Consider the following 22,166-nt stretch of genomic DNA (forward strand, 5'->3'; position numbering starts at 1 on the left):
GAGGGCGGGCCCGCTAGGCTTGGCGTCGCTCCGGAGCTGGAGCTCTTGCCGGCGTCTCCCCGCGGCCAGCGGCTGAAGTGCTGGCGGCTAAGGGCACGTGAGCAGCCGCCACTCCTTCCGCGTTGGCTCTTGCGCCGGGGTCGTTGTTTCGTGACAACCACTCAGGTAGCCGTTTCTGAGACGGCAGATGCGGCCGCTTTAGCCCTGAGCTGGCTCCGCGGCTCCCTGGACGGTCTCTGCCAAGTGCCCGACTCTTCTCTTCCGGACTCCACGCCAAGCAGCGACCCTGAGCCAACAGCCAGAGCGCCCAGAAATGGCGGCCTGGACTGCCTCGCACTGGCCAGTCAAGGGGATCCTGAAGAACAAGACCTCTACAGCTTCCTCTATGGTGGCCTCGGCTGAACAGCCCAGCGGGAGTGTCGAGGAGGAGCTGAGCAAAAAATCCCAGAAGTGGGAAGAAATGAACATCCTGGCGACATATCATCCAGCGGACAAAGACTATGGTTTAATGAAAATAGATGAACCAAGCACTCCTTACTGTCGTAAGATGGGTGATGGTGAAGATGCGTGTAGTGGTACAGAAACCACTGAAGCCGTGGCACCAGATATCTTAGCTAAGAAATTAGCTGTTGCTGAAGGCTTGAACCCAAAGTATCGGGTTCAGGAACAAGAAAGCAGTGGAGAGGAGGCTAGTGACCTCTCACCTGAAGAACGAGAAGAAAGGCGACAATTTCCAATGAAAAGGAAGCTTCACTACAATGAGGGACTCAATATCAAACTAGCTAGAGAATTAATTTGAAAAGACCTACATGATGACAAAGATGAAGAAATGTTAAAGACTGCAGATGGAGAAAGCATGAAGACGGAAGAATCAAATCAAAGCTCTACAACAAGTGACCGACGGCAAAACACATTCAGTAAGTTCATAGAAGAGCTTTGTTCAACACTGCAACTGTTTGCTAGATAGAAACCCTGTTACTATAATACATTGCTTCTTGTTCTCCACAATTTATGATTTAAGTATCAAAATCATACCAGTTATTCTATATTACCAAGAATTAAATGATATCCTTAGAAACTGATTAGACGGAACATGCCTAATTGGTATATATATCTTGTGCCTAGTACTTTACCACAAATCCAGTGTAATATCATCAGTCCAAAACTGCATTACTTTTGTAAAAACACTGGTTAATTTGTGTAAGATATTATATAGCATTTTTAGAGGATAAAAAATATCTTTGGGGAGGGGAACTAAGTTATTTTCATCACTCTAAATGGGGCGATACCTCTTAGAAGTTTGTTGGTTTGCTTTTTTTTTAAATCAAAAGACAATTGAACAACAGGATGTATAGGCTGATAAATATTCAGGCCGAATAGTATTTTAACACTTGTCTTCAACTTGATTTGTCTGTTTAATTGAAAAGGATTGTAAGAGTTACTCTTGCATTTTCTGTCCTACTACCTTTAAAGTTCCTGTTGAGTTTCTTTGTATTTACAAGGAAAGGACTGAACTTTTTCTCATCAAAACTAGCCTTTTTTCCCTCACAAATAAATTATCAGTTTAAACTTGCCAAAAAAAAAAAAAAATTAAGCCAAGGTAGAATGTAGTTGTGGTCTGAGGAAATTAATGTTCTAAAAGTTGTAGAAGGATAACAGGGTGTGAAAAGATACTGTTAAGTCAACTTAAACATGAACTGATAATTGACCAGTGGATTCAGGTGAGCAGAGATGACAACAGCATGTGATATTTCTTCAGAGTAGAGGAAGCAAAGTCTGATTGAAGTTTGTTGGAGAGAGGATGGGAAGAGAAAGCGTTCAGACAGTAAGTACAGTTACACTTTCAATGAGTTTTGTTGAATAGAACAGTCAAGTCAGGCATTAGAGGAAGAGGCAGAGTCAATGGACTTTTATTTTTTTTGTTGCTTTGTTTCTAAGGCAGTAGAAACTGCAATGTTTCTATACAAATGAAAATGCCCAAATAATAAGGAAAACATTGATCATACAGGAACATGATAGGGAAGTTGCCGGAGTAATTCACTTTGCAAACAAGAGGTAATGGGATCTGTTGCACAAGTGTAGAGCTGAGACTTATATATATAGGAGCATATAGCTTATTTGTTGTGGGAAGAGGATAGGAGTATAGGAAGGTTGATAGACTCGATGATGGGTCCATGCAGGCATTTTCTTCATATACTTTCTGCTTCCTCAGTGAAATAATAGCCATGAATATGTATCTGGAAGAAAAATGCTCTAGTTCCATAGAGTGGGGAATAATTGGAACAGTTCCGCAGAATAATGGGAGAGCAAATTGAATAAGGAGATAGAGTGGTATCACCCTACAGCCTTAAGGAATCCCTTGAGTTCAGTGGTCAGGATATTAAAATGAGATCATTCCACACTGTTGTGAGGTTTTCTCCTTTAAGTTCACTTATTCGATGATGACTTAGAACAGGTGACCAGTGAAAAACCAGTGAAAACAGTAAACATTGTTTCAGGAAAATAAAACACGGGTGCTGATAATGGTATTGAGGCTTTATGAACAATGGAAAGAGGTTATAATGAGTGGTCATAAGATGTAAGTCAGATGGGTAGGAAAGACATGGTGTACAGTGAAAATACAGTAGTATCAATGGATTGGTTGGAAGATGGGATGAACCTAGTAATAAGTGAGGAAGAGGGGTTAGCTGTTACTGGTAATTTTCAAAGTTCAGATGGCTGAACTAACAGGGACCAGAAGTCCATTGAAGGAGAATTCCTAAAGGAACTGCGTGTGTAAATGGATATTGAAAGCATAGTGTATATGGATAGGAAATTTACTGAAAAGTTGCAGAGATAGTTTGGAAGAGAAAGATAGTAAGCTGAATTACTAAACTTCCAGAGAATGAGGGAGACAAAATTACAGATCTGGAGATCTGTAAATAGCTGTGGCAAAAAGGGGCAATGTGTGTCATAAACTGTTGTCATGAGCTTCAAAATAGATGAGAGTTTGGAGAAATGATGAGGAACATTGGTTTGTTTGTTGTGAATAACACCACAGATGATTATGGGATAAGTGTAAGACTTTTGAGTGGATGTGAAGAATCAGGTAGGCCAAAATCATACGAGCATAAATTGTGTTTGTTGATTGTAAATGCAGTGGGCTCCTTGAGTTAGCGAACTGGGTGGTCCTTGATGCTTCCCAAGAGTCTCTGCCTGGCACTTGGTCTGCCACACCTTAGGATCAGACTTTTTGGTAACCACACCCTGATTATAAATACCCGTGGTTTATCTGTCTGTTGAATCACATTTCTCCCCTCCTATCCAACAAGACTTGTATATTTAAGAAACCATTATCCTACTACAGTGGGAAATCAGTACCTTGTCCCATACTCCAAATAGAATTTCCTCACTCCAACAGAGTAGCACTTCCATTGTGATGCTATGAAACAGGGGACACAAACTCAAATATGTACAGGAAATTTAAATAAAGTGGCTAGAGGAAAGAAAAATCAACTACCAAAAATATAATAAAACACTACTTTTACAGAACTATGTAGTAAATAACAATATAAGGATGATTAGTCCTAACAATTATATTTTAAATGTAAAAAAAAGTAATGCAATTACAATCAAAACAGCTGTGCATGACCTTTTTCTTAACTTTTGATTCAGTTTTGATATAACAGAACTTTTTTTTCTTAACTTCAAAATGAGAATGTTATATATTTTTTTTTTTTTTGGATGTTGTAATATAAACCATAGCATGTCAGAAACTTTTATAGCAACCACAAGAAGATTATTTTAAAATTAGATCTGTTACAATTTTAAATTGTAGTTATAAGTTGTTAGTGAATTGAAAATATGTTGAGTAAATTAAGTTTTTATTTTTAAAGGTTAGTATCTATAATTGTCAACTATAGTACTGATGTAAGGATTTTGTTGGGAATGTAGGGATTAAATTATAATGACACCATGAAGAATAATTCTATCTTCAGAAGTTACTAAAAATAAATCGACTCAAAGATCAGAAGATTGGAGGATTTGTGAGGTCAGGAAATGTGTCTGTATTGTTCACTGTTACATTCTTGGAACATGGAATAAGGCCTGGAACATAGCATCCATTCAGGAAATATTTTTGAGTGAGTTAATAAATATATTTCATACCTGTGAAAGAATTTTTTTCTGTTAATGCTGCCTAAAAGGACATTGCTAGATAAATTTTAATAATTTTATGTCTCACTTAATGAACACGTCATGTTAACAATAATATAAAAAGTAAATTATTTTCGTATTTGAAATTAACTTTTGTAAAATCGATGTTCCCTTTTTTTGCTTCTTTGTTTCCAGAAAAGTACAGCGCTATGCATTTACCCTTGAAAAAAAGATGTGCTTTAAAATAATGAATTGAATCCCATTATTTAAGGATGTGAATGCATTATTCTGTAGAATTTACACTTGAAAATGTCAATTAGTAATGGGGGCAGTACTTATTTTGAAGTGCAGAAATCTGATCATAGGATCATAGGCTATATAGTGTTCATGTTTACAATGCTACAAGGCACAAGCCCGGAGAGATAACAGTGTATCTTAGAAATCCTGCAGAGAAACACACCCCTGTCATCCAGGCTTCAATCACAAGCCTATGATAAGGTTTGAGTATAGAAGAATATTACTCCCTTTATCTCATTCCTGTCCCCAGCTACTCTGGCTAAGAAGAATCAGTGGAAGAACATTAGGCTTAGTAATCATTTTAATGCGTGCCTGAGCCTATTTGTAGCTATCTCTCATAGACAATATTGTTTCTTTAACCTTTCATTGTTTCTGATTGTTCTGTTTGTGAATGGTTTTATTGTTTATAATGAGGTTCTGTATTGTTGATTGTTGTAGTTTTGTGTTCTTTGAGGTTTTTTTCTTTGCTTTTTTTTTTTTTTTTTTGTCCTATCTGGCTGTAGTTGCCTCTGTTTCTTCATGGTATGTTTATGTGTGGTTGTGTATGTCTGCATGCACCTATGTGTGCGTGTCTTTACAGAGTACTCTGTAGACAAATTTGGAACTCCAGATCTCATGAGGCTTCTGTTGGAACAGTGAGACTATCCAGAGTTGACCTCAGTCTAACTCAGTGTGGGAAATTTACGTGACATAAATTAAAACTCGTTATGTAAATAGGAAGAGATCCAAGTTAACATAGTTTCTAATAGTCCCACAAGGTGTTACAGTTCATCTGACAAGATTATCAGGCTATTTCATTTATATGAGTCATTATGTTCTGTATTACATTCTTCAAAGTAAGACTGTTTACTTTAGCTCCTAGGAAGCAGTCACATTACCATCAGTGATAATTACCATCATTAAAACAATACCTTCATAGAACACTAATTTGGGGGCTCTTGCAATTCTTTTATAGGAAGCATTACATAATGAGTGGATGTTACACTTACTTTCACACAAGTTCCTAATAATAATGAGACACAAGAGAGCCTCCCATTGGGAAATGTCTCACCTCACCAAACACTACAGAATTTCACGGGAAGTGATTTTAATTCAGATATAAAAGTATATTCATAAAAATCCCAACTTGTTTAACTACTTGTATTTTTATAATGAATGAACAAATACATAATTATATTTTGAGTTTGGAGAAAGGAGTATTATCATCAACTATTTGATTTATAATTATAGTTATACCCTTTGGTGCAAAAATGTGTGTTAAATATATCTAACTAATGGCTGATTGGTTTTAAAATAATGATGGAGCTGTGTGGAAACAATGGAGCTATAAATATAAGTTTTAAAATTTTGATTATCTTGAATGTGTCTAGTATTTACAAAAATCAATCCCTTACATCAGTGGTTCTCTCCTTAGGCTGCATTCTGGTATTACCTTGAAGTCTTAAAAACCCGAGTGTGCTGGATGCAACCCAGTCCAATTAAATCAATATCTCTAGAGATGGGACCCAGAGACCTGTATTATATAAAGCCTCAGGTGACTGTTTTGTGCAGACAGTGATGAGAACCATTGAGGATAATCTGAATACATGATTAGGCTTCAAGCTAACCTGGAAAACTTCGCAACAAAAGAATGATGTGAGTCAAATCAAAACACAAATTTTTTTATGAAGATAATCAATAACAATGTTTTTCCTGAAGAAAATGTTCTATAGCGAGTTATTATCCCAACTAGCTACTGATTTTGAAGAGCTATAACCAATATTTTCTCACTGTTTTGTGTGCTTTTCCATAAGACAAAGTTTATTAACACCAAAGGTTATTGTATTTATCACTGAAGTCAGATAAGCAGTTTATTAGAATAAAATTATATTCTGTGTCCTTTATTTTCTCTAATGTGTGGGACACATATGTACACTACATATATATGTGTATGTATATATATGTGTGTATGTGTATATGTGTATATATGCATATATATCTTAAAAACTATTCTGGTATACTAATTTTTGAGAAAATATAAGTATATACTGAAAAAATATAGTGATGTTTGTTCTATATACACAAATGAGCTCTGAAACATGAGCTCATTTCTTTGCTAGATTATGTCAATTAAAGGACTTTAAGATAAGCTCAATTATTCATCAATATTCAGTTTTTTCAAGAAATTCTTTCAAAGAATAATATTTAAGAACAATGTAAGTTCATTTAAAAATGCCCCCACCCAGATATAAATCTTACAACAATCCCATTAAATGCATTCGATTTTATTTAAGCTTTTAAAACATACACGCCCCTCAGCAGATATGCTGCTTTTTGTTAAAATTTCCCAACCTCTTTTGGACAGTAAACATATCATGCATGTTTTATGCAAATGGTAGAAACAATTTCCCATATGTGAATACTTTTAGCAATTAAAATAACTACTTTCATGAGTATACTAGTGTCTTTTGAACATTTTAAAAATGACCTTATGCTAATTTTTCTTGTGATAATTTTTTAAACAGGGCATTTTTCTGACCTAGAGGACTACCTCTATACATTTTGTTTGTCCAAAAGATCAAGAAAACCAGTATCATTATAATTTTCCTGTATAAACTGCAAGGTGCAAGGGTTTCATTATTGTTCTATATCTGAAATTTAACATGTAATTTATGTTATTATGTACCCATTTGCATATCAAATTAGATAATATGCTGTGCTCAGTGACATAAATAATTATATTCATTTATGTCACAGAGGTTAATTATATTCAACCTCTGTAGGCTGAATGTCTTTTCAGCTGTCTAATCAAATGATGATTTAGAGTTATAGGATTAAATAAAATTATAAAATAATTAGTTATATATCTCATCTATTGATTACAACAGAAGCTTGTTTGTTTTATCAACAATAAAATGTATGTCGTTCTAAATAAGAATTTTGATACCTTGTAGCTCTTTGAAATAATTATCATTATGAACTGAATATAAATGATCACTTGGGCTATAATCAATAAAATATGTCAATATTGTTTTAAAAAGTAAAGTCCTTTTAATGTTTAGTTATCTTGCTTTTGAACACTATATAAAATAAATGGTTTTGAAAATTTTTATAAATCCACTTTTACAGCACAAATTTTAAAAACTTGAATACTAGGTAATAGTCCTATTCACTGTTTTATTAGAATTCAAGCATCCTACTTAACTACTTAGATTTATGTTACCTGTAATATAATTTTATAATTAATGGTAATATAATAAGTCTTCCATCGCACATATTATTAGGCATCCCTAAATACACTTAAGATATTACCAAATAAACAAGAATTTATGCTTTCTTACAACCCAGTTCTAAAAGATGGATGTTTGTTAGTTGCTGCAGCAGTAAATAAATCTTGGCCATGACTCTCCTGAAACAGTCCAACATGCTGTGTGGCAAGCTTGCCACAGGTAAAGATGTGGTAGGTACGAAATTAAATGTTAGCTTAAAGGTTAGAAAGTTAAGTTCAAACAAGTTGAGAAAGGCAGCATATGCAACTTCTTGCTGCCTGCATGGCTGTGTAAGAGTGGCCTTGGGCCTGTAATATTTCTTATTGGGAGATAAAAAACCCTCACAGCCTGGGCTGGGCTTGTCATATTTCCAGCAAGAAAATACTTTTCCCTGTTTAGGCTTGATGTATGCTCCATAAGTATTCTGCTTAGGCCCGAGCTTCAGTGATCCTCTGGCACTCCCCCAGCTTTCTATATTTCAGACCCAAGGGGAAGAGGTCACGGTCCCTTTAGTGCAGTACAAAGTGAGGGACCTGCAGCCACACTTAACCACATCGGCTATGGAGTGGATTCTCTGGCCATGGGGAAACAAAGTCTTGCACTCCTTTTCTTCTTTTTCTGTAAATAAATAGCTGTACCATACCACTGGAGCCTAGTGTACATGTCTTCGGTTCTCAGTGACCCCAAATCATGCAGGTCTCTTCCCTGGGTGGCATTCATCTGCTTGTTAACCTTGGCCACACTCATTTTATATTCTGTCCTGCAGCACAGCTTGACCGCCCCGTGAACAGTGAAACACAGCTATTTCTAAAAAGTATTTTGGTAAACTCTCTTGGAAGGAACAAAACTAGTGTTTGTTGGTCTTCTGTATTTCCATGTGAAACTGAGAGTGTTAAGGCACAACTACTGCAGATAGTTGCTAAGTGATGTCAGGGAAACTTGTGCACCTCTTAAAAATGTGAACACCTCAAAGTTGTGCTGTATTCAAAGTTTAAAATCAAGCATACAGCTTCAAATATTTTGACACATGCTTTTAAACAAGAGTTTGTCCAAATAGGCTATACATCAGAAGAATCTAGAGGCTCAGAACATACCTTGCAAATAGAATTGTAAAAAATGTAGCCTAAGTAAAAGCAGATAAAATCTTCTGATTGAAAAAATTACTGCATAGCATTGGGCAATTTTTTTTTTTTTAGACGGAGATCTGTACTAAGAAACTATTATATACAGGAACTGAAGTCATCATTTGGGGTACACTAGAGTAAATAGAAAACAAAAATAGGAAAAAGATAAAAGAAAAAACAAAATATATGAAGGTCTCCATCTTTGTGTGTTTTATATTCTGGATAGGAGAGACAGATTATAACCAAAAAAGTACAATCAGTTAGAAAATGTTATAGAGGCTAAAATATGATAAATGTTAGTGAAAGAATAAACAAATAGATCAACAAAATAGAAAAGAGAAAGACTAGAATAGAAAGCCCAGGAATAAACCCAAATAAATACAATTGATCTTAAATCAACTTAACTTAGACAAAGGAGTAAAGGTCACACAATGCAGGAAAGACAGTATTTCCAACAAATGGTGCTGGAGCTTCTGTGTATCCACATGCAAAATAATGAAATCTAGACACAGACCTTACATCCTTCACAAAATTTAATCCTAAATGGATCTTAGATCTAAATGTAAAACACAAAAGTATACAACTACCAGCAGATAACATAAGAAGAAGCCTAGATGATCCTGGGTGTGGTGATGACCTTTTAGATACAACGTCAAGCGCACGATCCAAGAAACAGAAAAATTGGTAAGATGAATTTAAAAACCGTTCTGCAAAAGACAGTGCTAAGATAATTAGAAGACAATCCACAGGTTAGGGGAAAATATTTGCAAAACACACATCAGATAAAGGACTGTTACGAAAAATACGACGAACTCTTCAAATTCAACAATAACAAATCAAATAACCTGATTGAAAATGCAAATTAAATAAGAATGAGATACCACTACACATCTTTTGAATGATCAAAGTCTGAAATACTGGCAACACTAAATGCTGGCAGGTATTTTGAGTAATAGGCACTCTCATTCATTGCTGGTGGGAATTAAACATGGTACAGTCACTTTGGAAGACCATTGGAGCTTTCTTACAAAATAAACATAAAATCCAGCAATTGCCCACTGTCCACCTGTATACTTAACAAAGGAATTGAAAACTTATATCCACACAAAAACTTGCACAGCATATTTTTATAGCAGCCTTGTTTATCATTTCCAAAACTTGGAAGCAACCAAAATGTCCTTTAATAAGTGAATGGGTGCATACACTGTGACACATCCAGACAATGAAATATTAATCATCACTAAGAATAAATGAATTATCAAGCCATAAACAGACATAGAGAAACCTTAAATGAATATGACTAAGTGAAATAAAACAATCTGAAAAGATACATACTGTATGATTCTGTCAGTTTGGTATTTGGACATTTGTCCAAACCCATACAGTGTAAATCCTAATGTTAACTATGAACTTCAAGTTATTATGAGGTGCCAATGTAGGTTCGTCAATTGTAACAAAGGTATAATTGTGGTAGGGGATGTAGATAATAGGGGAGCAAATGCATGGGTGTGGGCAGTGGGTATATAGCACACTAGTCACATCTTATCTACAGGGTAGAAGTTCTAAGACTTCCAGTGGATGCCTGAAACCACTACAGATAGTACCAAACTTTGTATTTTTAGTTGACTCTTGAACAGTATAGGGGTTTGCGGTGCCAGTCCCCCATGCAATAAAATACCCGCACATAACTTTTGTCTCTTCAAAAACTTAACTACTAATAGCTACTGTTGACTAGAGCCTTATCAATAACATAAAAGAGTCAATTGACACATATTTGTCTGTTATATGTATTATATACTGTATTCTTACAATAAAGTAAGCTAGGAAAAAGAAAATATTATTAAAATCTTAAGAAAGAAAATATGTTTTACTATTTATTAAGTGGAAGTGGATCATCATAAAGGTCTATCATCATTATCTTCACATTGAGTAGGCTGAGGAGGAGGAGGTAGAGGAGGGGTTGGTCTTGCTGCCTCAAGGGTGACAGTGGTGGAAGAAACTCTGTACATAAGTGGACCCACTTAGTTCAAATCTGTATTGCTCAAGGGTCAACTGAGTGTTATGTGTTTTTCCTATACATATATACCTATCTACAATAAAGACACTTTAATTATTAATTAGGTATATTAGGAAATTAATAACAATATTACTGTATTAATCAGTTTTCATGCTGCTGATAAAGACATATCTGGGGCCAGGCGCGGTGGCTCACGCCTGTAATCCCAGCACTTTGGGAGGCCGAGGTGAGTGGATCACCTGAGGTCAGGAGTTCGAGACCAGCCTGACCAACGTGGTGAAACCCTGTCTCTAGTGAAAATACAAAATTAGCCGGGGGTGGTGGAACGTGCCAGTAACCCCAGCTGCTTGGGAGGCTAAGGTGGGTGAATCACTTGAACCCGGGAGGCGGAGGTTGCAGTGAGCCAAGATTGCGCCATTGCACTCCAGCCTGGACAACAAGAGCAAAACTCCATTTCAAAAAAAAAAAAAAAGAAAAAAAGAAAAAGAAGATATACCTGGGACTGAGAAAATTTACCAAAGAAAGAGGTGCATAGGAGTTACAGTTCCATTCCACATGGCTGGGGAGGCCTCACAACCATGGTGGAAGGCAAGGAGGAGCAAGTCACATCTTCGGTGGATGGCAGCAGGCAAAGAGAGCTTGTGCAGCTCAACTCTCGTTTTTAAACCCATCAGATCTCATGAGACTTTTTCACTATCATGAGAACAGCAAGAGAAAGACTCACCCCCATGAATCAATTACCTCCCGCTGGGTCCCTTCCACAACACGTGGGATTTCAAGATGATATTTGGGTGGGTACACAGCCAAACCATATCAACTACCAGTAAAATATGACAGATAAAAATATCCCAGCATCACAGTCCTTGTACTTTGGGGCTGTTATTAAGTAAAATAAAATAAGGGTTACATAAACACAAGCACTACAGTTCCATGGCAATCAATCTGATAACCAAGGGGTCTACTAAGTGACTAATGGGTGGGATGATTTATGGCCCTGGTCCCTGGGCAGGACAGAGTGGGGCAGCATGAGGTTTCATCATGCTACTCAAGATGATGTGCAATGTTAAACTTATGAATTGTTTATTTCTGGAATTTTACATTTAATATTTTTGGACCATGAAAGTAACTGAAACTGAAAAGTCAAACCACAGATAATGAGAGACTACTGTAATTCTCTGTACTTTCTGCTCTATTGTGGCATGAGCTTAACTGCTCTAAATAAAAATAAAATCTTTAAAAGTAAAAAAAAAAAAGAGGTGGCTTATTTCATCTACATATAAAAATATATATGCATATATGGTAAATGTTACATTTTTTTAAAGTAGAATATGGATTATGAGCGGTTCCCATGGTAATGCCTCATGGTGCAGTATTGTGGGCATAACGACACATAGAGAAGATGAGATTTGAGCAAATCTTTGAGAAAGGTAAAGGAGATGCGAAGCAAATATTTTAGAGATGTGCCCTGCAGTCATGGGGAGTGTTGAAGGAAGAACACTGTGGTCAGTGTGCCTGGATATTATCTGTTCTTACATGGAAATCATTTTATTATTCTGCATGTTGTGGGTTTCCATGAAAATGCCATTTCTCTTCTTTAATCATAAGCTGCGTATGAAAATATATTTTCTGTAACTCATTTTTTATGCCTGCATATCCTGGTGGTTAGAAGCTGCATTGAACCAAATTGATTCTAGATATGAAGTTAGACAAAAATGATAAAGTTTTCGTAAGCATCCAGTTTGAATTACTCAAAAGGTATAAAGGGAAAGAAAAAAATAATGAGAATGCAATATTTATATGATATTTGTAATGAGGTCAACTTTAATGTTATTTTTCTGTGTTTTGGGTCAGCTTTGCATGGGGGGAGGATGATCTAGTCAATATGCTGAGTTGAAAGAGATATATAACCACTAGAAATTTACAAAGATAATTTGTATAAAACAACATTGCTTACTTAGCAGACAAGACTGAAAAGCAGTTAATAAGCTGAAATATATAACAAGAAAATTCTGAGAAGACAAAGTAATAAGCATGTAAAAAATAAAGCAATAAAAAGACATGGTAGGCAGAGTAAGGTAGTATGATCTGCATCTAATTGAAGTTCTGGAAATAAACGTATAAATAAATGTGTAAATATGTAATAATTTCAGAGGTAATGGTAAAATTTATGGCAAGTGTTGACACACAGATTTAAGAAGCCCCAAATTCAAATCATAATGCATAAAATATAAATTTCACTTCAATGCATCTTAGTAAAGCTAGAGTTAACAAAAAGACTTTAACAATAGCCAGAGAAGAGATAAATAATAACTGGAAGTCAGAGAATAAATGAATGTCTGCAGAGTACTAAGAGAAAATAATTAGCTTAGAATTCTAACGCACAGTCAATGTATCTTTCAAGAATGATAGTGGAATAAAAATACTTTCTACTAACAAATGTTCTCTATGAAAGATATTTTCTAATGAAAGATCTAATAGATGTTTTTATGATGAAGAAAAATTACTTCAAATGTAAAATTTGAGATTCAAAAAGTAATGATAAAGAAAATAATTGATAAATTTGTAGGTTGATAGAAACAAAGACATAACTTTTAAAAATCATTACTTCATTTAGCATGAGGAAAGAGATATTAATTTTAACAATTACTTGGTTGACATACATTCTGGCTTCCCACGATATTTTAAATGTATAATTATGTAAATAAACTGTATGTCTCACTATAAATACAAATATAACTCATACTTTCAACAATGCCCTGAATTAGATGACAAATCATATGCTAATAGTGGCCCTAACGTTGATAGGTGAGTTTTATAGCAAAAATCTGTCAGAAAATATTAGGGAAATAGAAATGACATATTTAAGTTACAAATTATTAGAGAAAATAAAGAAAAGATTTAAATCAATTAAAACGTAAGAAAATAGAAAAACCACATTAAGGGATGGTATAAACAAATTACATAAGATATTTGAGAAATAACAGTAGTTCAGTAATATAATAATTATTAATTAATAAAAAGACCTAGAAAAGACAAAGATTATAAAACTGCATTAAACTACTAAATTTATCTATATTTTTTTAAATAAACATACATAAAAACAAAGAACAAATTTTCAGAATAAAAGAGTGATAAAAGATGATCTAGCCAAATATGTAGTAACTGGAAATAGCGGAGATAGCCACGTTTATATCTGACAATATAGACTTTACATAAAATTTTTACTAGAAAATAAGAATTCGAATTACCCTTAAATATCTAAATCTTTTAAAATGTATAAATGTAAATATTCCTAACAGCACATCTTCAGAATATATAAATTAAAAATTTATGTTCTGGTTAGGGGATGGGTAGCAGCAGAAACCCAGCGGTATTCATTGTGTATTTGGTGGTTCTACCATCAGAAGAATATATGAATTTCAGTTCTCATTATCAAGTTGATTTTGGGGGTCGTATATCTGGCCAGTTGTTCTGTGAGAAGGTGATTTTCTTCAGCGTGATTTCATCTGACAATAGACTAAAAACAGAGAAGTTCTCCTTTATGGAAATCTTTAGGGGATACTCATGAGACTGCTTGTTGAATTTCAAGTTGGGCAGATTCCAGAACCTCTTGTTGCAGAGAATCCCATTCAGAGTGGGCTGATTTGTGAATTATAGCATAAATTAGGCTAAATAAAATTTTAAAATAGGAATATATTGCCTCCAGAACCTTCAAAGCCTTAAAAGAAGTCAAGATTCTTTCAACATTCTTGGTGCTGAGATGATCAATAGTTTGTTGTTGTTGTTGTTGTTGTTGTTGTTGTTATTTCTAACAGTGTCAGGGATGGAACAGTTTTTAACAAACCAAATAATTTTCAGAAATCTAACTGAAGTAGTGGGACCTTGTTGTAAATGCAGAGTTATAACCTATTTCCACCGCTACTTTTTGTAAACGCCTTTGTGATTACTTTTATGTCCTGCATGTGTGTGTGACAAATAAATCTCCTTGGAGGAGATACCATCAATGTAATGTCAGACCTGTGCTCCTGGAGAAAGCCAGATACAACTAAGATCTTTCCTACAAAGACTGTAAAAGAATGCAAGGCTATTGAATCACCCCATCAGTATCCAGGAAAATGTATATCCCTTCAAAGGTGAAGGCATTGCAGCTGAAATAAGCACTAAACAGAACATGTTCACCTAACTAGGCACTGAGTAGAGCATATTAATCAAATCTAGTACTATAAAGTATTTACTAGTTGTTGATTGGATGGAATCCATGATTTCAGTAATATTATAAGTGTGGGCTTTAATGGGTAGAGCCACACTGAGTTCATGGTCATCCACTGCCACTGCAAGATGTCCATCATTATTTTCAGTTTTAAGAACAGATTGAATTGGGCTATTTAATAGTAAAATAGTAAAAATAATCATCCTTTTCTACACAGGGCTACAAAGTAGATTTCAAACATTGAAACCCACATTTTAATTTATATTAGGCTTTATCAACTCTTTTAATTAAAAAAACTAGAAGATCCGTCGGGTTTTATTTGTCAAGTCGATTTTAAGTGCCAAAGACATAATTTTATTTCAATTATTTACTTGAGTCAAAGGGGCCACTATAGGATATTTTAAGGGCAATGAATACTATGGCCATTAGAAATTTTGGCAAAGCAACATTTCTCATGGTTAAGGTAACACATATCTGTTAGTTTTCTGTTTTATGCCTGGTAACTTCCTTAAGAAAATAGCAGGTACTTTGTTTAAATTTAGTGAATTTAGTGGGACATCCATGTATAATAACAATTTTGTCACCTATATCAGTTAAGGCCATGAATAGTTGTCAATACGTACATTTCAGCAGATTTTAAAATTAATTTAGAACCAATGATGTAGAGATTTAAATGTCAAACAGCACCCTTTTAATATTTCTATTGGGTAAATTCTTTAAGTAAGTAAATTTATTTCCATTTATATCAGACTGTGGGCCTCTGTCTCAGTTTCTGGCTTGTCATCATGTATCTAGGTGTCTGTCTTGGTTTTTGTGCTGATGGTAGCTCATTTTGTGTATTTGTCCCTGTTAGTCCCCATGTTCTTAGGGTCCTTCTCTACACTCCTAATATTTATAAGTTTCTTCCTCCAGAAGTTCCCAAATCGCTGTCATCACAGTAAAGAGGCTCCCCACGGTACTTATTGCATTACTGGCTTTAGAGGCGCTAGGCAAAAGCCAGGTTTGAATGATCTCTTTGGTATGTTGACAAGCCACAACATTCATCAGACTCACAGTCCAACCATTTTATCCTTGTCCGATAGATTGATGATGCCCCCTGGCTTTTTAAAGAAGAGGTGGGTGGAAGATAAGGCGATATAAAGGATTCAAGACAACTTTTCCCAAGATCTGTGCCAAGGTTCCTTGGATGTTTTCCTCCTTAAGTTTGAGGATCAGAATCTCTGTTGTGATAGAAGTATAGATGGCGGTAGCAGCATTTGGATTCCTAGAGACCTATCTGATATTAAGAGCGTTGACATCAGCATTCAAAAATGGTGACTATAGTTATTTAAGCAACCACCTAATGGGTCCATAAATTGTACAGTATATAGGTGTTTTCCCAAGCACTCAGTAGAAAGTGAGTCAATGTTTTATTGATGTCTAGATTCAATCAAAGCTTATGGTTAGATCAAAATAAATGATTTAATTTGACACACAGATAGGTATAGGCTGAGACACACAATCTGTGCCATGTTAAGGAAGATCCCTAATCCCATGCTGGTATTCTTGAGCACCAACTACCAAAATTTTCAAATAATGCCAGTTAAATATGAAGCAGAACCTTGACAGAAGTAACATATGTGGCACTAAGAAGTAAAGCTCAAAGCACATGGAAGTCAGCTGGCAACAGCTCAAAGTACATACTGTCCAGCAGAGAGCAGAGCCAATCAGTGAACCAGGACGTAAAGGGCCACAGGTGGTGGTCATTACCTAGGCTATCCTGTTCACATACCAATTGTTTTCTGGTTCACTATGGGATCCATCCCTCCAACCCAAAACTGATATGGATGTGGAGATTGATTATACCACAAAAACACCAAGGTATAAAAAGATTTATTACTCACATAATGGGACTTTTTGATTGAGTGTTTAAGGTGGAGGAGCAGAGAGAGGGTTTCTGCATGGGAGCTTGGGTTTGTGTTGTTTGATCTTTCCTGTTCATCAAAGAAAGGTGCCTGTGGGCTCTATCTGCTTTTCCAGAAATAGCACAAAAACAGAAAGGGGCAATTTAGGCCTCAAAGCTATCCAACAGTCAAATATTAAAAACAGAGTCATTTAAAAAGATTGGGTCTTTTTATTTGTATAAATATAACAGGTATATAAAAATTTCACAAGGCATATGTATATCAAATCATCACATTGTGTACTCATATATATATAATTTTTGTCAATAGATATTAATAAAGCTAACAGAATTTTATTTTAAAAATAGAAGCCTATAACCACAATCCAATTAAGCAAAAATAAAGAGAAACCAGGAAAAATGTGTTTGGAAACTAAAATATATTTCTGAATAAATCAATGTCAAAAAAAGGGAAAATATAATAAAAGCAGGAAATTTTCTTAACAGATGTCTTTCTTTCTTTTTTTTCTTTTTTTTTTTTTTTTTTTTTTGAGACGGAGTCTCACTGTGTCACCAGGCTGGAATGCAATGGTGCGATCTCGGCTCACTGCAACCTCTACCTCCCAGGTTCAAGCGATTCTCCTGCCTCAGCCTCCTGAGTAGCTGGGATTACAGGCATGTGCCACCATGCCCAGCTAATTTTATATTTTCAGTAGAGATGGGGTTTCACTGTGTTGGTCAGGCTGGTCTTGAACTCCCAACCTCAGGTGATCCACCCGCCTTGGCCTCCCAAAGTGCTGGGATTACAGGCGTGAGACACTGCGCCAGGCAAATAGATGCCATTATGAAAGCTGTGAACTAAGACTACAATATTGCTCCAGAAATAAATGAATTGATTAATGGAACATTAAAACAATTCAAAAATATATATTGTTTCGGTTGGCCTTAGTTGCATGTGATGGGCTGAACTGTGGCAAAATTCAAATGTTGAATCCCTATCTCCCAGTGGATTTTATTTGGAGATAGAGCCTATACGAAAGTGATAATTGTTAAATGAAGTCATTATTGTGAGAATAGGGCTGATGATGTTATAAGAAATGACATCTCTATCTCTGTGCACACCCAGAAGAAAGGCCATGTGAAGCTACTGCCAGAAGGGCCATCTGCAAACCAGGAAGAGAGACCTCACTGGAGACAAACCCTGACATTACCTTGATCTAGATGTATAGACCCCAGAACTGTAAGAAAATAAATTTCTGACATTTAAGCCAGGCTGTGGTATTTTGTTATGGCAGCCCAAGTAGGCTAATACATTCCATAACACAATAGTGGCTTAAACAACAATTAATTACTTCTCATGATTCTGTGCATTGGCAAACTTGGTGGTTCTTCTCTTTGTTTACCTAGAGTCAATTATATGGCAGCAGTAGTCTGGTATCTAGGCTGGAGCTAGAGATTGTCTTAGAGACCCTCAGCCTAGTAGTGCCTCACCATACACCTGCCTCCAGTGCTTCACCACGCTAGTACTGGACAGTGATCATGAGGTCTGGCACCTCATCAAATGCCGACCGCACATTTTCTCTCGTTTCAGATGTCCACATTTTTCTTGGGTGGAGGGTGTTCCTATGGCACAGTCATTCATATTTCATTCACGTGAGTGGTGGGTAAATTTTTTAAACAGCAGAAAACCAGGAATCACACAAGCACAGGGCCCTCTCAGGCACTCACTAGCACCTAAACATTGTGTTCACTACTTCTAGACTCTTGCCCTGTGCTAGGCTGGTTTTTCTACTTTATTTCCCACCAGTTGTTTATAGTGTAAATCTTAAGATTGCCTTAAAGCTTACTATTTTAAAACTCTAATGGCACTTTCAATGTTAAAAAAATGCTTGCTTGAAAAATGTAAGATATTTACTCTCAACACTGCTCTTCTGATACAAGTTTCTGGATCATGTTTTGGGCCACTATAGCAATCATTCTTTCTTTATGTAATCTTGCCATCAAATTTTCAGTGCTTCTAACTAAAAAAGAGGGTTGTTAAATCTGTCGGATTAGGTCATGTCATGCAGCTGTAGAAAACATTCTAAAAATCATAGAAACTTATTAAAACAGACCTTATTTCATTTTCCCATTTTATTTTAATTATGGGTCAGTGGTTGCTCTGCTCAATGTCATCTAATTTGCAGGACTCAAATCGCAAAGCAGCTTCTATCTAGACTATTTCCATACATCACAGCAGAAGAGAAACGACATCTGCACTTGATTCATGCGTTTCTACCTTTCATTGCCAACAAGAGTCACATTCATATTTCTGAGTAGAACAGGGAGAAATTGTAGTCTTGTATGGAAGGCAACTGCCAGGAAGAAAAACACATGTAGCATGGTCACCTATGCAGAAGGCCAGGTGTTATGTTGCCGTAATTTTACTACTAATATCTATGACTCATCAAATATATAAAATACAGAGTGTTATAGAACATTCTACACTTATTATCTCAGTGAATTTTCACGCTAATTTTATGAGTAAATTTGCCTAGACCACACAAATTTTAGTGACACTTCTTATATAAACCCAATCCTGTGATTCTTGGTTTTCTGCTTTTTGAAAAATGTCTCTACCTCTTATGTTAATGAAATATGAATTACCATATGCTGCTTCATAATTATAACACATTGCATTTATGTAGTATCCATATTATACAGGTGGTTCTTCTAGTTTTTCACTTATAAAATCAATTGATTCATATATGTATTTAGCAAATATGCACAGAATGTCTAATATGTACCCCCAAAATTACTCTGGGGCACAGCATTGAACAAAGCAGATATGTGACCTACTATCACAGAGCATATTGTCTAGTGAACAACGGAGACATATCACTAAAGTGACAAATAATTTCCAAATCATGTATAGAGATTTGCAAATGCCTATGGTAGTTGAATCTAGTTTACTCTGTGCATTTAGGGAGACCAGTCTGAGAACCCACTTTTATACTGAGATCTGAAGGTGAGTGGACAAATTGTTTCCAATAAAAGCACTTTATAGCTAAAGCGTATCATATTCTTGACCATAATTATATAATCAGGCATGTTTCATCTTTAACTCCGCCATCATTCACTGTAGTGTTGTGCATTAAATGATCAAAGTTTTCTATTTACCAACAATAAAAGTTCAATTGTAGTTGTTTAGCACTTTCTCAAGATATTTTTTGGCTAAGCGGTTTATCAAAAAAGCATCAACATAAGCATCTCTAAAAGATGGTGAGAGCTGCAAAAAGAGCATTAATATACTTTGGGGCAGTAAAGGTGATCTCTTCTGTCTCATCTCACACAGGTTCTGTCCTTCCGGTATAATTCTGGATGAACACAGGCTGTTCAGAAGAGCCTGCAGACAATGACCTAGTGTACTTTGTGGCCTGAGGTAAAATTGCTATTCATCAAGTCAGTTCCTTTTGAACTTAACTCTCACAGTTGTCCTTGATTCATCACAGTTGTCATTCTCAGTACAGCACAAACATTGTCCTTCTTTGTCAATATAGATTTATTTATGAGCCTCATTTTTATGTAAATATCTAAAATAACTGTAAAATATGATGTTTTTCCTCATGCAAATGTGATCAACACATTTCAGTGCTAAAATAAATTTTATAATATTGTTGAAGGGTTATTTCTCTATGTAGGCAGCTTTGTATGTAACTTTTTTCCCTCTTATTTGTTATTCTTTTGAAATGTTTGTTATTCTTTTGAAAATCAACAATGTCTGTTTTATTACAAATTTATATTATTATTTTTGACAGTTGACTCTACCAATATAGTAGCAGGAATGTAGGAGGAATTTTTTCACATCAAATTTAGGATTACAGTAAGCACCAATGGCAAATTTTAATGTTAACAATGTTCGCCTCATAAGTAACAAATGACAGTATGTTTGCAGACAAAATCCTTGAGAAACAAGTTAAAAATACAAAGCGAGAAAAAACTGAAAAGGGCACAAATCATCCACATATATATGTAATTATCTTGGAAAAAATACTCTATTACCTATTTCATAATGATTAATATTAAACCAAATCAATTTATAAAAATCATTATACCAAAAGGAGTCTCTAATTTTTAATTGTCCAAATAGTGCCTCAACAATTAATCAGTAATCCAGTATACAAGTTAAAGAATAAGGATGTGTGTTTGTGTTAAACTAAACAAAATTACAACAAAATGAATTATTATCCTTTGACAGAATGATTTCTGGCTACAAGAGAGTGCTTACTTAACAAAACCAGGCATGAGAAACGAAAAAATAATATAATGTCTAAAATGGAAATAGGAGAAAATGCTCTTATCTCAATTTATTGAGTGTTCTCTCATGAGAAGAAAAGATAGTCTAAATATTCTGTTATTTCTATCATGTGAAATGAGATAATTGCTTTTCTATCTAACCCAGACTTTACTTTTTGCAACTTAATATAAATTCTGCCTGGCATCTTTGCTTTTGATTCTTTTCTCAAATAAGTTGTGGCTAGTATTACATTACTTTAAGTGCATTTCTCCTGGTGGAATAAAGAGTGATTAAACATTTGCATTTCTATTACAATGTTAAGGTACTCCTGTTTTTTTTTTTGAAATATTTTATCCACATCTGACCCTCCATATTCCATTGAACACTAGTTTCCCTTTGTTTTGCATTATCAGTCACTGTTTCAGAAATTTGTATTTGATTCCTGAAAAAGACGTTCTTGTTACCTGTAGTCATATATAACCAAGTCGTTATTAAATTAAGTGATTTTTTTAAGCAGCAATGTATCAGTAAATATACTGTGAGGAATAAACTATTCTAAGAATCTTCGGGATGAATTAGATCAGAGAATAATTTGATTTTGATTACAGGTTGTCTCTCTACTCCTCATTTAATGTTCCATTAAGATTATTTTTTAGTCAAGCCAGGTAGAATCAAAATATCCAAGAATATAGTTATGAATTGTCATAGGAATCTGGCATGAATCACATACTTATTATTAAAATGCAAAGGTTACTCTATCTTCCTGGAAATCATAATTCACTTTTCTCTGCCTTTTCTGATGCAATTTAAAATTTTCCCATGTAGATGCTCCATCAAAAGCATGGAAACTTAATTTTTTGTATTTAGAAAAATGTCTTAAATATCTTATGGGCAGCTGATTAGAACTTTATCGATGATATTTAACTTAAGTTTATAAAATATTTTGCTATTAATAAGGCTAAGGTAACAATAAGGTAA

General features: G+C 35.0%; 1 protein-coding gene and 1 pseudogene across 5 annotated transcripts in view; both read left to right on the forward strand.

The window, feature by feature from the left end:
* The first annotated feature begins 39 nt into the window (after window positions 1-39).
* The window catches only part of RUBCNL (rubicon like autophagy enhancer), a 161,847-nt gene continuing 139,720 nt past the window's right edge, over window positions 40-22,166 (forward strand). Inside the window, exons 1-2 of one of the 5 annotated variants that reach the window (XM_054664791.2) lie at window positions 54-917; window positions 20,247-20,333. The gene's annotated coding sequence lies outside the window, so the exon portion shown is untranslated. Of the gene's footprint in view, window positions 918-20,246; window positions 20,334-22,166 lie in introns of all 5 variants that reach the window. The other 4 variants (XM_063791845.1, XM_063791844.1, XM_063791849.1 and 1 more) reach the window with 4 other exon arrangements.
* Window positions 314-20,332, forward strand: LOC107968092 (protein phosphatase inhibitor 2-like; annotated as a pseudogene).

Source organism: Pan troglodytes, chromosome 14 (assembly GCF_028858775.2).
Source record: "Pan troglodytes isolate AG18354 chromosome 14, NHGRI_mPanTro3-v2.0_pri, whole genome shotgun sequence".
NCBI classification, from domain to species: Eukaryota; Metazoa; Chordata; class Mammalia; order Primates; family Hominidae; genus Pan; species Pan troglodytes.